The sequence below is a fragment of the Sebastes umbrosus genome, chromosome 18 (genome assembly GCF_015220745.1).
Source record: "Sebastes umbrosus isolate fSebUmb1 chromosome 18, fSebUmb1.pri, whole genome shotgun sequence".
Lineage (NCBI taxonomy): Eukaryota > Metazoa > Chordata > Actinopteri > Perciformes > Sebastidae > Sebastes > Sebastes umbrosus.
The window spans coordinates 2,358,374-2,373,061 of NC_051286.1; the positions used below are offsets into that span (position 1 = coordinate 2,358,374).

A 14,688-nucleotide genomic window follows, 5' to 3' on the forward strand; every position below is an offset into this window, starting at 1 on the left:
TTCTGACAGTATCTGCTGGTTTATTATGGCTGCTGCATGTTTAGGTATGCAAACACTTGGTAACTTTTTGGTAAAGATCATGGTCTTGGTTATGGGTGTTAGTGAGTACCGGAGGAGTTTCAGATTTAGTGGAGGATAAGTGGAGGATCCTGAAAGGTTTGGAAAAAGGTTTTGTAACAGTCAAATGTTCGAGTCAGCAGAGAAACATTTAAACAGGCTGATGAAAGATGAGATAGACTGGTGCATATGGTCGTCTTTCACACATCCACACTCAGATTGTAACTCTGGCGAGGTTCCAGACTCCAGACCGTGACGTGTGATGAGCTAGCAGGTGGTCGGTATGCCGGCTCTGCTACGCGCTGATTTATGCAGCCGTCAAGTATCTGAGTGTGTGTGTGTGTGTGTACGTGTGTGCGTGTGGTGACGGCCACCCCGAGGTTACATCTGCATCAAGAGGCATTAGTAATTCCTCCCTCCAGTAATTAATCCTGTCAGCTGCAATCAAAAACTCTAATAAGGCCAGAAAACAGCAAGAAGATGATTCACAAGCATGAAGCTGTGGACGTCAAACCCCCAGCGGACTGCAGATCATCTCTACACTACTTCATGTTAGGGAAATATGATGGACATACAGACGTCCCTGGTCCCAGGAGGATGTATCCTCATGACTTTGGTCCACTTTCCCTCTAGATCAGGGGTCAGCAACCTGCAGCTCTGGAGCCACATGCGGCTCTTCAGCTCCTCTCCAGAGGCTCCCTGTGGATTATTATAAAACATTAGTGGAAATGAATAACTGTTTTATGTTTACATTTTAATTTTTATTTATCATTGTTGTAGGTCTATGGTACGACGGTACGACGGAGTATTAGGACCACATTGAGGAAAAAAAAAAATCTGAGATTTCGAGAATAAAGTCATAATTTTATGTGAATAAAGTCATAATAATATAGAGTAGTAATTTTACGTGTTTTTTTCTTTTTTCTCATAAAGTTATGACTTTATTCTCGTAATATTACGACTTTTTTTCACGTAAAGTTATAACTTTATTTTCGTTATATTCTGACTTTTTTTTCTCATATAGTTATGACTTTATTCTCTTAATATTACAACTTTTTTCCGTTATATCAGGACTTTATTCTTGTAATATTACAATTTTTTTTCTAGTAAAGTTGTGATTTTATTCTCATAATATTACGACTTTTTTTCTTGTAAAGTTATGACTTTATTTTCGTAATATTACAACTTTTTTTCGTAAAGTTATGACTTTATTCTCTTAATATTACGACTTATTTTTTTCGTATGTTATGACTTTATTCTCGTTATATTGCAATTTTTTTCACGTAAAGTTATGATTTTATTCTCTTAATATTGCGACCTTTTTCTCGTATTATTCTGACTTTATTCTGTAAATCTCAGATGTTTTTTCCCTCAATGTGGCCCTAATACTCCGTAGTACATTGTCTCTTTGGCCCTCACTGCATTAGACTTATAAACTATATACTTCAGACAGATGTTTTTTGTTTGCCTTAAATAGCTCTTTTGATAGTAAAGGTTGCCGAGCCCGGCTCTAGCGCCACCAAGAGGTTGACATTTGTGATTCAGAGTGAAACGTCCCAGAGAAGAAAAAGACAAACATTCTGGTAGTAAGTGTTCATGTGAGCTCAAAGCTGTGAATCTGTGAACACAGAAACAAGTTTGTAAAAAGCAGACGAGGCGTTTTTACCTCCAACATTCCTCTGTGCTTAATGAGATTTCAGGGATGAAATGAGCGTGACAGGTTGTTAAATTCAGCGGCTATGAGGTTTTAGTGTTTTCTAATTTTCAAGTCAATCAGTATGCTAATGAGTCGGCTCTCAGTAAACACAGTAAACACTCAGCTGGAGGAAACAGGAAGTCGCTGCTGGCCTGCAGGACGATGTTTGGAGTTGTTTGGAACTCGTCTCTGATTTGTTTCAGATGGTTTGTTGTTTTGTGTTTTCCTGGTTGGAGAGACAGTCAACCAGTCAGACACATTTCTATAATGTGTCTGGTGCAAAACCGGAACAAAGCAATGATCTGAGGTCAAATAAAAAAATGACTCAATAGAAAAATAAAATATCATTAAATGTAGCAAAAAATATATTAATAATAAATGTAGTCATTAATGAATTGATAAAATGTGACATAAATTGATATTTCTGTTTTAATTTGCTTCTTTATTTATTTATCTTTGTATTAATTCCCTTATTTATTTACTCTTATTTTTATTTTTCCCTTTAATTACTTTTTGTATTTATTTTTAAATTGATTTATTTACTTTTCCTTTTTTTAATTTTTTTTTTTATTTTATATTTAATATAAATGTATTTATTTATGACCCAATCATGACATTATTTATTGCTTTTTTATTTTGGCAGATGTTGGCAATTGTAGAGATAGATGGTTTTCACTGGATGTTGACAATATGTTAATAGTCTAATTATGGGCCAAAGAAGAAGGAGTTTATTAAATATGTAATTAGTATAAAACTGGTGCTGATGAGTGATCATGTTTCAGGGAGGAGGTAAATCAGCAGGACTAAAGTGTAAAAAGTAAATGGACCAACAGCGCCCTCTTATGTACATGCAATAGAATAACAAGTGACAGCACGGATGATGTGATGTCTAACATCTGACTCACATTTAAATGATTCAAAACTAATACAGGACCACATAACTATTCCATAAATTGTGTCTCACTGTAAAGCTGAGACTCTTGTGGATCCAATGAGCCCAACTGTATTCATGTGTGATGATGTTAGTCCCCATAGGAGACATTTCATTGACCTCACTGTATAAAATGACCTGTGGTGACCTCTAGGATAATCACAGCCTCATGAAACTTTACAGCCACAAACTAGAGACCTAGAGCATTCAGAGGATGGATGGATCAAACTATAGACCTAGAGCATTCAGAGGATGGATGGATCAGACTAGAGACCTAGAGCATTCAGAGGATGGATGGATCAGACTAGAAACCTAGAGCATTCAGAGGATGTGCACCACCACATACACTACTTGTTTACTTCCTTTATTTTGACAGTTATGCACCAAAACACTGATCTGTCTCTTGTTTGTGAAAACCTACTTGGCAATAAACCCGATTCTGATAGAGTTACTAATAATATATTAATACAGTAGTCATGGAAACAGAAGTTGACATTATAGAGTTAGTCTTACTTCCAATGAAAATGATTACAAGTAGTCGTACTACCACCACAACACTGATGACGGTAATGTCATCTATACTGTACATCCACATACAGTTCTACCATCGTGGTGGTATGAGGTGTGTTCTGGTGACCAGCTGGTGGCAGCAGTGAGCCGTCAGACTGATTCACTGATAAAACACAGTCACGTGTTCACCTGCAGGAGTGTGTCTCTGTTTGACCCTCCTGCTCTCTGTGCTTCTCTTTATATACTCTGTAAAGAGGAAGCTGAATGTTTAAACTATTAATAAAAGACTCGTAGGGTCTGTATACATCCGTCACCAAATAAACACCAACACAAACAAAAGTATTGATTTTCTCCAGAGATTGTAACAGAATAATAAAAATAATAATATTAATATTAATAATAATAATAATAATGAATTTAATTTATATAGCACACTTTAAAATACAGAGAAATCTCAAGGTGCTTCACAGCGAGGGCAAAACAATCAACGTTAAGACAATTTACACAAGAAACATGAAAAAAAAAAAGGACAAATAAAATGAGTCAAATGACTTCCTGACGTAAGTTAAAAGCAGCTAAAATACTATGAAATCATAATGATTATAAAACCCTATAGGGGGGAACTAAAAGGAACAGGTGAGTTTTAAGATTAGATGTAAAAACAGCAGGTGAGTCCGAGGCCCTGATGGTTCCTGGAGCTGGTTCCACAGACGTGGCCTCGGAGACGAGAGACCAGCTTAGTCTGTGTCACGGTGAGGAGGTTGAAGTTGCCAGACCTGAGTGTCCGGGGTGAGGATTGAGGGGTGAGGAGCTCCTGCAGGTAGAATGGGACCAGTCTGTTTATTGCCTTGAAGACCAGGAGGAGTATCTCGTAGATGATCTGATGGTTTATTGGGAGCCAGTGAAGAGATAGAGGAGGACTGTGGTGATGTGCTGTGATTTACGAGTTCTGGCGAGGATCCGGGCGGTGCTGTTTTGGACATGTTGTAGTCTGTGGATAGTTTTGTTTGGGAGAGAATTGCAGTAGTCGACGCGTGAGCTGATGAAGGCGTGAACCGACGTTTCTGCATCACATTTGCTCGGTGAGAGTCTCAGTCGTGAAATGTTCCTCGGGCGGAAGAATGAGGTTTGGCAGACAGATTTGATGTGTTTGATGAGTCCAGCTTGAAACCTAGGTTTGTGACGAGTGAAGAGAGAAGGATGGGATGACCGTTGATGCTGATGTGGGTAATACCAGCCTTTTTTTGTTGTCTGATGGGCATGGCCAGTGAGAATGGCTTCTGACTTGCCGCCATTTAGCTAAAAATATCTGCATAAACAAATTGAGGAGTTGTCGGCACTAAAGGGTTAACATGGACACGGAGAGGGACGGAGCGAGAACCAACAGAAGAAATGAAGTGAACTTGTTCCAGATGAAATAAGGACACTAGAGAGGAAATGAGTAACGATGGAGAGAGAGACGGAGGACATGTGGTCCGTAGAGGACCGAGCCAGGCCCATCTCATCAGCAGTAATATACCATCTGACCCATCCAGCGGTTTGATTAAGGGGCCGTTTTGCAGAAGCAATCAAAGAAAAGCAACAGTAGGGACGTTCCTCCATCACTCCGCTGACTTCACTCCACTGATGGATTATTTAAGCGTCGCCCGTTTGGTCCACACTTTTCATCTGAAGCTGTTTCCAGAAACAATCAGGAGAAGTCGGTCCAACCCTGGAGCACTTTGTGTCTTAATCCAGTGAGGATTCAACAAGTAACTTCAGAGACTTTGATTGGCAGCAGGGTCTGAAATTAACTTTTTTCACTTCCTGCCACTGTGGCAGACAAGGATTTGTTTTATCCGCCACTTTTGAAATCTCTGCGCTAAATGAAGGAATAACATTTCAGATCTGATGTCATTCAATGTTTGATATACACTCACCGGCCACTTTATTAGGCACACCTGTTCAATTGCTTGTTAACACAAATAGCTAACCAGCCAATCACATGGCAGCAACTCAATGCATTACGTCATCTAGACGTGGTGAAGACGACTTGCTGAAGTTCAAACCGAGCATCAGAATGGGGAAGAAAGGGGATTTAAGTGACTTTGAACGTGGCATGGTTGTTGGTGCCAGACGGGCTGGTCTGAGTATTAAACTGCTGATCTACTGGGATTTTCACGCACAACCATCTCTAGGGTTTACAGAGAATGGTCCCAACAAGAGAACATATCCAGTGAGCGGGGGTTGTGTGGACGGAAATGCCTTGTTGATGTCAGAGGTCAGAGGAGAATGGGCAGAGTGGTTGGAGATGATAGAAAGGCAACAGTAACTCAAATAACCACTCGTTACAACCAAGGTATGCAGAATAGCATCTCTGAACGCACAACACGTCCAACCTTGAAGCAGAAGAAGACCACCCGGTACTAGCAAGGTGTACCTAATAAAGTGGCCGGTGAGTGTATTTTACACAAAACACATTATATACATGGTAAATTACAGTGTTCGAATTACACCGTAGCTTCTAGGGGAGCCCTATTTTGTCGGGGGAGGGATGGTACAGTACTGTACTGTACTTTGTTATTGTCATCTATAGTGGTTATTTGCATAAAAACACACAATTCAGATGATTTGCTTTGATTAAAAAAGATCAGGGCAAGTTGTTATGAAGTTAAACAGGTAATAATTCTCTCTCTATTATCTCTTTTATATTGCTGTGAAAACATCTCCTTCAAACAACTGGATTTATTCAACACACACAGGTCTTTCATCCAGGAGAGCACTGTTCATGTTCATGTATGTGTGTGACCCTTCAGCCTTTACATCTACTGTGTCTACTTAAGATCTGTCTGGATCAGTCTGATGGAGCTGAGTGACTCATCTGTTTGCACATATAAATAGATTTACTCCACCCGCGTCCTGCATGTTTCCTCTGAACACCTTGTTTATATGTAAATAACACAGCACATGAAGCACATCATAATTGGACTGTAATGTTATTCAGGACGGTAGAAACTGGAAGAGAAAGAAGAAGAAGGAGGGCCGACTGAGGTCGGAACACATCCTCTCTGCTACGCTTCTTTAAAAGCAGGCGTAGCGACTCACTAGCGGTTACATGGAGAAGGGAACAGTCGGTAATAAATATGTGATCACAGAGAAGCAGAATGAGATCTGCTCCTTCTTCCTATAACATCTGTCTCACACATAGTGATGCTGATAGTGGATGCAGGGCTGCGTCGTGTGTGTGTGTCATGAAGGGGAAGGATTTTCTCATTCTTCTTCTCCGCCTCAGAGGCTCAGTGTCCCGGTCCATCATCAAGACTTTATTTTCTCCACTAAGCTGAAGTGCTAAATAAATGAGTAGCTGTTGTCTGTTGACGGATGTTAGCTGGACGGCTGCTGCTACAGTAAACCAACCTGAGCACAGTGACACACTGGGTTTATTGGGTGAGATTTACTTTAGCTTGGTATTGATTAGTCTTTTTAAAGGGCCATGCTTGTTAAATTAGATTGTGCCACGTCTAACTATAAAGCAGTGAATCTCTGAAAGTGTATCTGTGTGTGTCCTTCGCATATCTCCAGAACCGTTTGTCTGATATACTTCACACTTGGCAGGTGTGTTTCCGGGGACCTGAGGACGTGCAGTGTTGAATATGGTGCAATTTGGACATGCGTCACATTCAGAATGAATCCCTTAAAACGCAGACGGTGGGCCCGGCCGCTATCCTTTCTTTCGGAGGTTGTAGCGGGCTCAGTTTTCAAGGTGATACTGATAGGAGGAAAATCTTTCATGGCCATTTTCAAAGGGGTCCCTTGACCTCTGACCTCCAGATCAGTGAATGTAAATGGGTTCTATGGGTACCCACGAGTCTCCCCTTTACAGACATGCCCACTTTATGATAATCACATGCAGTTTGGGGCAAGTCATAGTCAAGTCAGCACACTGACACACTGACAGCTGTTGTTGCCTGTTGGGCTGCAGTTTGCCATGTTATGATTTGAGCATATTGTTTTATGCTAAATGCAGTACCTGTGAGGGTTTCTGGACAATATCTGTTATTGTTTTGTGTTGTTGATTGATCTCCAATAATAAATATATACATATGTTTGCATAAAGCAGCATATTTGCCCACTCCCATGCTGATAAGAATATTAGATAGATAGTAACTTTATTGATCCTGAGAGAAATTCAAGTTTCCAGCATCACAGTTCCATAATGCAAACATGGTAGTAAAACGGCAAGTTAGTAGTACAAAGTACAAAATATACCAGATATAAAAATACCAGGAGATGAAGAAAACTTAAAAATGAATATAGTGTAGGGTAACAACTGAGATACAGGACTAATAAAATGTGAATATAGTCCAAAAAGTTATATAGTGCCGGATAATAAAATATAGGAGATATAGATATTAAGAAATATGGAATATGATGCGGGATAAGAACTGAGGTAGAGAGGTTTTTTAAATAGACTTAAGTGCAGAATAAAGCTGTAAATTGTTTGCAGAATCCAGTAAAACCAGTCTATAGAGGTGCAGAGTAAAGCTGTTTGTGGTGTGCAGAATTAAACAGTCTATTAAAATGCACTGTGTGCATTAACTGTCCTGCAGACCGTCCTCCTTTGTCCTCCTCCTCCCCAGAGAGCTGTTGTACAGTTTGATGGCTCGGGGGACAAAGGATTTCCTGAGTCTGTCTGTGGAGCACTTGGGGAGCAGCAGCATTAAATACTTGACAAATCTCCCTTTAAGGTGCATTTTGAACAGATTAATTTGCGATTAACTATTTCAATCGATTGACAGCCCTAGTTCAAATACTCCGCTGGGAATAATCATTTGTGTTAACTTGTTTATTTCTGCAAAACAGTTTGATTTCTTTCATTAAAGGTACACTTACACACAAACTACGCAGAAGCACCAAAACCGCAAAGTTCTATCTCGTGAAGCCCGTCTTGCAAAACGGTGTCAACTCTTCCTGCCTCAGCCTCCCGACCGCGGCCAGAAGACACAGGGGAAACCTGTGTCTGCTCCTCTGCTTGCTTGTCTTCACTCACACACCGCGCTCGTTCTCGCTCTTTCACTCCACTCTCACGTGCATGCGCGCACACTCCACACTGCAGAAGAGCTCTGAGAATATCTAGTGAATGTACAGTGGACGTTTGTGCAGAAATAACTGCTGCAGCTCCTCCAGACCAACAGAGGTTTCCCGTGTCTTGTGAAGTGACGGGGCTCCGCAGAGAGAAACGTTATCGTCTCCGACCAAAACTCCGGCGTCTCCCCTGTTCCCTCCGGCCGCGGTCGAGAGGCTGAGGCAGGAAAAGCCAACACTAGGATCAGCATTGATTCGTGGAAAGACTTTCATCTGGTCAGCTAACATTACTGCCAAGCAGCTGAATTATAGAGTGATATTGTGCTTTTAGCTGACGTGTGTTGCCTCACTGTGTTGAGCGATGCTCCTTCATGTCTATAAAGCGAGCACAAGCGCCAGCAACAGGATGCTGACTTTCATTGACTTAACGGCAACAGGTGTCGCTGTTAACAAGACATTTCTGATTCTTACATAGAGTCCCTTTAATAGTTCTTAAATCTACTCCTTCACCCTTATTGAAAAATCCAGAGAAATGGGTTAACTTGCAGGATCCAGAATCACTGCTGTGTGTGGACTGAACTTCTTTTAACCTGAAAGTAATGTCAAGGTGTTCCGACCTGAGTGGGCGACGCTACATCACTGCAGTGATGTGGAAGGTTTTCCAGCTGGTGGTAAAAAGTTGTAACCGTATTCTCTCTATTGTCTCACTTTGATGGAACCATCAGGGGGTTTTAAAAGGCCATGAATGAGTAGGACACATTTCAGCATCGCACAGCAGGTGCAGATTGGAGGTTTATTAAAAAGTACGAGTGCTCGTCGTGTATTCCGTGGAGTAAAGGTTTTCAGATTTGGCACAAACAATAGAACAAAGAGCCAAAAGGCGGCGGCGGCCCGATGGGCGGACACGGCTTTTTAATTAAACACAGTCACATCCCGTCATTCAGGTCCTCTCAACCTGTCGGCTCTCTGTCTCCTCTTCATGGAGTGAAATGTGTTCAGCCATTAAAAGTTTTCCATCATTGTGACAGCTCTCTGTCATCAGGGATCAGGTTTTAATATTATAGTGCAGAGCTGTGAGGTCCCTCAGAAACATCAACACACTTTAGAACAAATACAAGATGAGTTAAGAGCGTGACGCTCTGACAGCAGCTCCTGGAGGCTTTTAACACAAATATGTGTGAGCTTATGTCACTAATAAAATACATAAATACACAATACAAGAGGGCGATATAGAGATACAAAATCTGGAAGTGCAGAAACAGATTAAGCTGATTAGATCATTTAACATAAAGGTGCCAAAAAGTATCTGATATATTAATAAGAATCTCTGTTAGTGACATTAACCCTTTATCCTGGTTTTGTGTTGCTGATGCAGTAGAAGTTTATGAATGGTTTTAGGTTGAAACACATACATGTTCATGTTTGTTTTATTTTTGATTGTTAGTTTTATTTTGCTTTCGTTGTTTGCAAATGTTTGTGTGTCTTGTGTCCTGAGAGTTTTATCCTTGAATTACACTTCCTTAAAATTAAAACAAACTAGTATTAGAGATAAGAGCTTTACGGAAACAACGTAACACAACTACGGAAAACACGTCACAAACATCAATAAAAAACGTAACTTACAAAACAATTTATACGTTTGCAGTTAGAACAGACGTACAAATGACACGCAAGAAATCAAGCTGTACTTATTGCACGCTAAATGCATTGTGCATTATCGTGACATTTATACCCATTGTCTTGCAAACAGGCTGAATATTTTGTCTCAGTTTTCTGTCTCACACAGTCCTCACATATTCTGCCACCTTGTCCTTTCTGATCGTCATCTCTTTCCCTCTTATTCCCTTCGTCTTCCCTCCATCTCCACCTAACTACATTATGTCAAATCTCTCCAACCCCTCCAACTTGTTCTGTCTCTTTATAAGTCTGCTGGTGGAGGTGTGTGGCACATGGTTCAGGATGACTGGAGGGACTGCTGCATGAATAAACGACGGAGACGGTGGAGGATTATTAAAATAGCATATATATATCAATTTATATATTTATAGAGAGAGAGAAGCATAAACCTAGAGAGGTCACACAACAGTACAATATACACAATGCCTAAACTGGACACAAAAAGTGTTTTTCAATTCATTTTGTCTGATGCTGATTAGGGATGCACCGATCCGACTTTTTCAGTCCCGATTCGATACCTGGGCTTTGGGTATCAACCGATAACGAGTACCGATCTGATACCACTGTTTAATTAATAAGCTGTATCTCTCTGAAAGGGAAGAGGAGAGGGAAGAGGAGAGAGAAGAGGAGAGCGAAGAGTAGATGGAAGAGGAGAGAGAAGAGGAGAGAGACGAGGAGAAGGAAGAGGAGAGAGACGAGGAGAGAGGAGAGGAGAGGGAAGAGGAGAGGGAAGAGGAGAGAGAAGAGGAGAGCGAAGAGTAGATGGAAGAGGAGAGAGAAGAGGAGAGAGACGAGGAGAGGGAAGAGGAGAGGGAAGAGGAGAGAGAAGAGGAGATAAAAGAGGAGAGAGAAGAGGAGAGAGACGAGGAGAGGGAAGAGGAGAGGGAAGAGGAGATGGAAGAGGAGAGAGAAGAGGAGAGGGACGAGGAGAGAGACGAGGAGAGAGAAGAGGAGAGAGAAGAGGAGAGAGAAGAGGAGAGAGACGAGGAGAGGGAAGAGGAGAGGGAAAAGGAGAGAGAAGAGGAGAGAGACGAGGAGAGGGAAGAGGAGAGGGGAGAGGGAAAAGGAGAGAGAAGAGGAGAGAGACGAGGAGAGGGAAGAGGAGAAGGAAGAGGAGAGAGAAGAGGCGAGGGAAGATTAAATGTTGTGGATCAATGTGTTTTATGTTTCCCGTCTCCCCTCGTTGATGTTTGTCTCACTTCAGTATTACTACTATTTCCAGTGAGACAGTGGATTGGGCGGATCCAAAGGTCTGGACCAAGGCCACAGATCTCTCTGAGCAGCAGCCGAGACGCGCCGCTCGCTGTCCATATGTGTTTAGTACAGAACTGGTCCGACAGCGTCTACGCCGCTGCGTCTAGTGTTATTTTCAAACTCTTTCCTCCTGTGTGTTAAGATGTAAAAGGTTATGTCGGCTTCTCCGACAAGCAAAAAACAGGCAGTAATCTGAGTTGTCAGGAATAAAAGCAACTGCTCCTTTGTTCCAACTGTGTGAAATGAAAACCAGCAGTTTTCATTGTCTACGGCGACCGTGTGGTGACAGCAGCGTGTCACCTCTGTTTTGACGGATACATAATCACTGTAATCACACCTGAAAGTCTTAAGAAAAACGGTGTTGAAGCATAAATATCCTTCAGTTTGAAGTTACAAAAGCGAGCCTTGATGTGTCCTGGGTGACAGCTGTATTGATTAAAACTGAAACGCGTCCGGTAGATATCCTGTTGTGTTTTAGAAGCAAAACATTGATTATCTTTTTGTGCAAAACTGTCTCCTAAAAATGTTCTATTGTTATGTAAACTACTAATTTGCAACAGCGACAAATTCAGTCACATGAAAGGTTTTTGATGTTTATTTATTGCAACAATATGCATTTTAGTTTGGTGGTGTTGATGAAGACATTATATGATCATAGAGAGAGAAAGAAGTGGTGGACATGCGTGATTTGAGAGTGTTTGGAACATGTAACTATAAAATGATGCCTGCTGCATGCTCCTTAAATATGATGCAGCCAGATTACATGTTTTATTCACATAACAAAGACCTGTTTGTAATGAATATCTGCAAAGTACAAAAAAGGTCACATCAGCAAAATATGCAGTGACAATGTATTTCAAGGTCAGGTTATCATTTTAACACTTAAAGCTACTACGAGGAACTTTCATTTTGTGTTGATTTTGGCGCCCCCTGTGGACGAAAGCGGTAGTGTTTTCCACGCACCAGACTCCCTTTAGAAAACCTCTCATTTTACTGCAGCAGGGTTTGACAGTCTGTCCCCGCGCAGTCCTGGTTCTGATTCTCCCGTGCCTCCCGTCCCTCCAGCGGGCCGAGCAATACGGCCTGGGTCTCCAGCAGCGTGGCGTCGATGTCGGCTCCCAGCGGGGACCGGCGAGTTCTCCAACTGCAGGTCCAGCCCGTTCGCAGGAAAAGATGTATGAATGCCGTGATAATGCGCAAGGCGTTAAGCGTGCAATAAGAACGCCTTTTCTTGATTTACGCGTGTCTTTTGGTACGCCATGTATCCTGTACTGACTGCAATGTAAAAGCATCCGGTAAGAGTTAATGACGTAGTATAAAAAGAGAGAAAGACCACTTATGGTGGATGGGTCCAACAAACACCAGACTTTTAACCAGGAGACCCGTGTTCGAGACGTTAGTGACATTTGTCATGTGACGATTGTCACAGGTTTACCTACTTGACTTCCTTATTTTAAGCCCAACCATGATGATTTCCCTTACCCTAAGTAAGGGGTTTTCTTGCCTAAACCTAACTGCAGAAGTTTGCGTAGCGTATAAATGACACTCAAAAATGCAAAAATGTGTACTCAAGACATGCAGAATGTCCTTGTAATGTCGTGGTATTTATGCGCCTTCCCGTGAGACCGGGTTGGCAGGTCAAAGGCGGCAGCGAAGCCGGATTTGGGTCTGTCCGCGGCGGGCTGGTCGCTGCCGAGGCCCCGCTGGAGTCTGAGCTGAAGGAGTTTCTGGTGAACCTGCATGATTTTTGTCGGATTTCGCCGGATTCCGACACGGTGGCAACGATGACAAGCATTAAGAATAACTACATAGAAATAGCCAATCTTCTCTCTGACGGTCTTGTTTACTTCTGAAGGTCATACAGAGGCATCAGGGTTGCAGTGAGACTGTTTCATAACCAGTTAAAAGTTCCTCACAGTAACTTTAACTCCAGTATCTTTCCCCTAAACGAAGTGTTTCCGTAGCCTAAACCTGACTATGTTGATATGAGTGTGTCTGCCAGGTCGGTGGTGTCGCTCTGCAGGTTTTACTCTCTCCATCACACCAGGTCAGTGACTCACAATGCACCCCCGCTCTCTGTGGTATTCAAACCACTTTAATTGGTTGAGATGAACCCACATCGACCATCCACCTGCCCGTTTCACTCTCATTACCCATTCTTCTACGAGCATTAAAATACCATCTCGTTAAAATGACGGCAGCGATGCCAGAAAAGCAGAATGAAGATTAACGTCTCATTCTTAATATAATATTTCATCCACCGCACACAAAGGCCTTCCCCTTTTTACTTGATTAACTCCCTTTACAACAGCTACATCTTCCATCTGCTGTCTCTAATCTGATTGGTGCTCACTGTCGATGTGCAAGTATGCAGTAAAGACCCGCCGTTGTTACTGTGATTGAATCTTAAGCAGCCGACAGCAACGTTACCTCAACTAACTTTTCTCTCCTCTTTACATCACCTAACATCGGTGTGTTTTCTCAACTCCACAACTCATGGGAGTCCATACAGGCTGAAAACAAAGTGAAGATGTTGTTGTTTAAAGGAATACTTCACACCCCAAATGACCATCTGTATATCAGTTACTCACCCCGGGTTACCTTGAAAACTGAGTTTTTCTCTCATGCCTCCACGGTGAACAGAGAATCAAATAACAGAGAACAGTTTGGATAAATTACAGTAAACGGAGTCCACGTTTAGTAACAGCAAAACTATATCAATTTACATCATATCCATTTACAAACTCTCACACAACTGGTCTCATTTATCCAGTCATATGCTCACTACTAAAAAATATTTGACAAAAAAATACTTGACATAAAAATATTTGACAAAAAATAATACGAAAAAAATTCTTGACAAGAAACCCCACGAAAACAAAACTTGACAAAAAAAAAAAAAAACTTGACAAAAAAAAGTACGAAAAAATAGTTGACAAAAAAAAGTATGAAAAAAATACTTGACAAAACTAATTTGAAAAAAAAATTGACAAAAAAATAAGAAAAATAATTCTAGACAAGAAACCCCACGAAAAAAAACTTGACAAAAAAAAGTACGAAAAAAATACTTGACCAAAAAAAAGTACGAAAAGAATACTTGACAAAAGAAATATGAAAAAAATACTTGACAAAAAAATAAGAAAAAAATATTTGACAAAAAAGTGTGAAAAAAATACATGACAAAAAAATGATGAAAAAAACACTTGAAAAAAAATACGAAAAAAATTCTTGACAAGAAACCCCACGAAAAAAAAACTTGACCAAAAAAAGTATGAAAAAAATACTTGACTAAACAAATTTGAAAAAAAATTTGACAAAAAAATAAGAAAAATAATTCTAGACAAGAAACCCCACGAAAAAAACAACTTGACAAAAAAAATACTTGACAAAAAAATACGAAAATAATACTTGACTAAAAAATATGAAAAAAATATTTGACAAAAAAATATTTGACAAAAAAAAGTGTGGAAAAAATACTTGACAAAAAAAAAGTACGAAA

The 14,688-nt window shown here is 40.7% G+C and overlaps 1 long non-coding RNA gene across 1 annotated transcript in view; it reads left to right on the forward strand.

Annotated features, from left to right (window-relative positions):
• Positions 1–10,200, forward strand: part of LOC119476873 — an 11,403-nt gene extending 1,203 nt beyond the window's left edge. The window contains exon 3 of the long non-coding RNA XR_005204119.1: positions 10,045–10,200. This is a non-coding gene — a long non-coding RNA (uncharacterized LOC119476873). The remainder of the gene's footprint in view (positions 1–10,044) is intronic.
• The last annotated feature ends 4,488 nt before the right edge of the window (positions 10,201–14,688 follow it).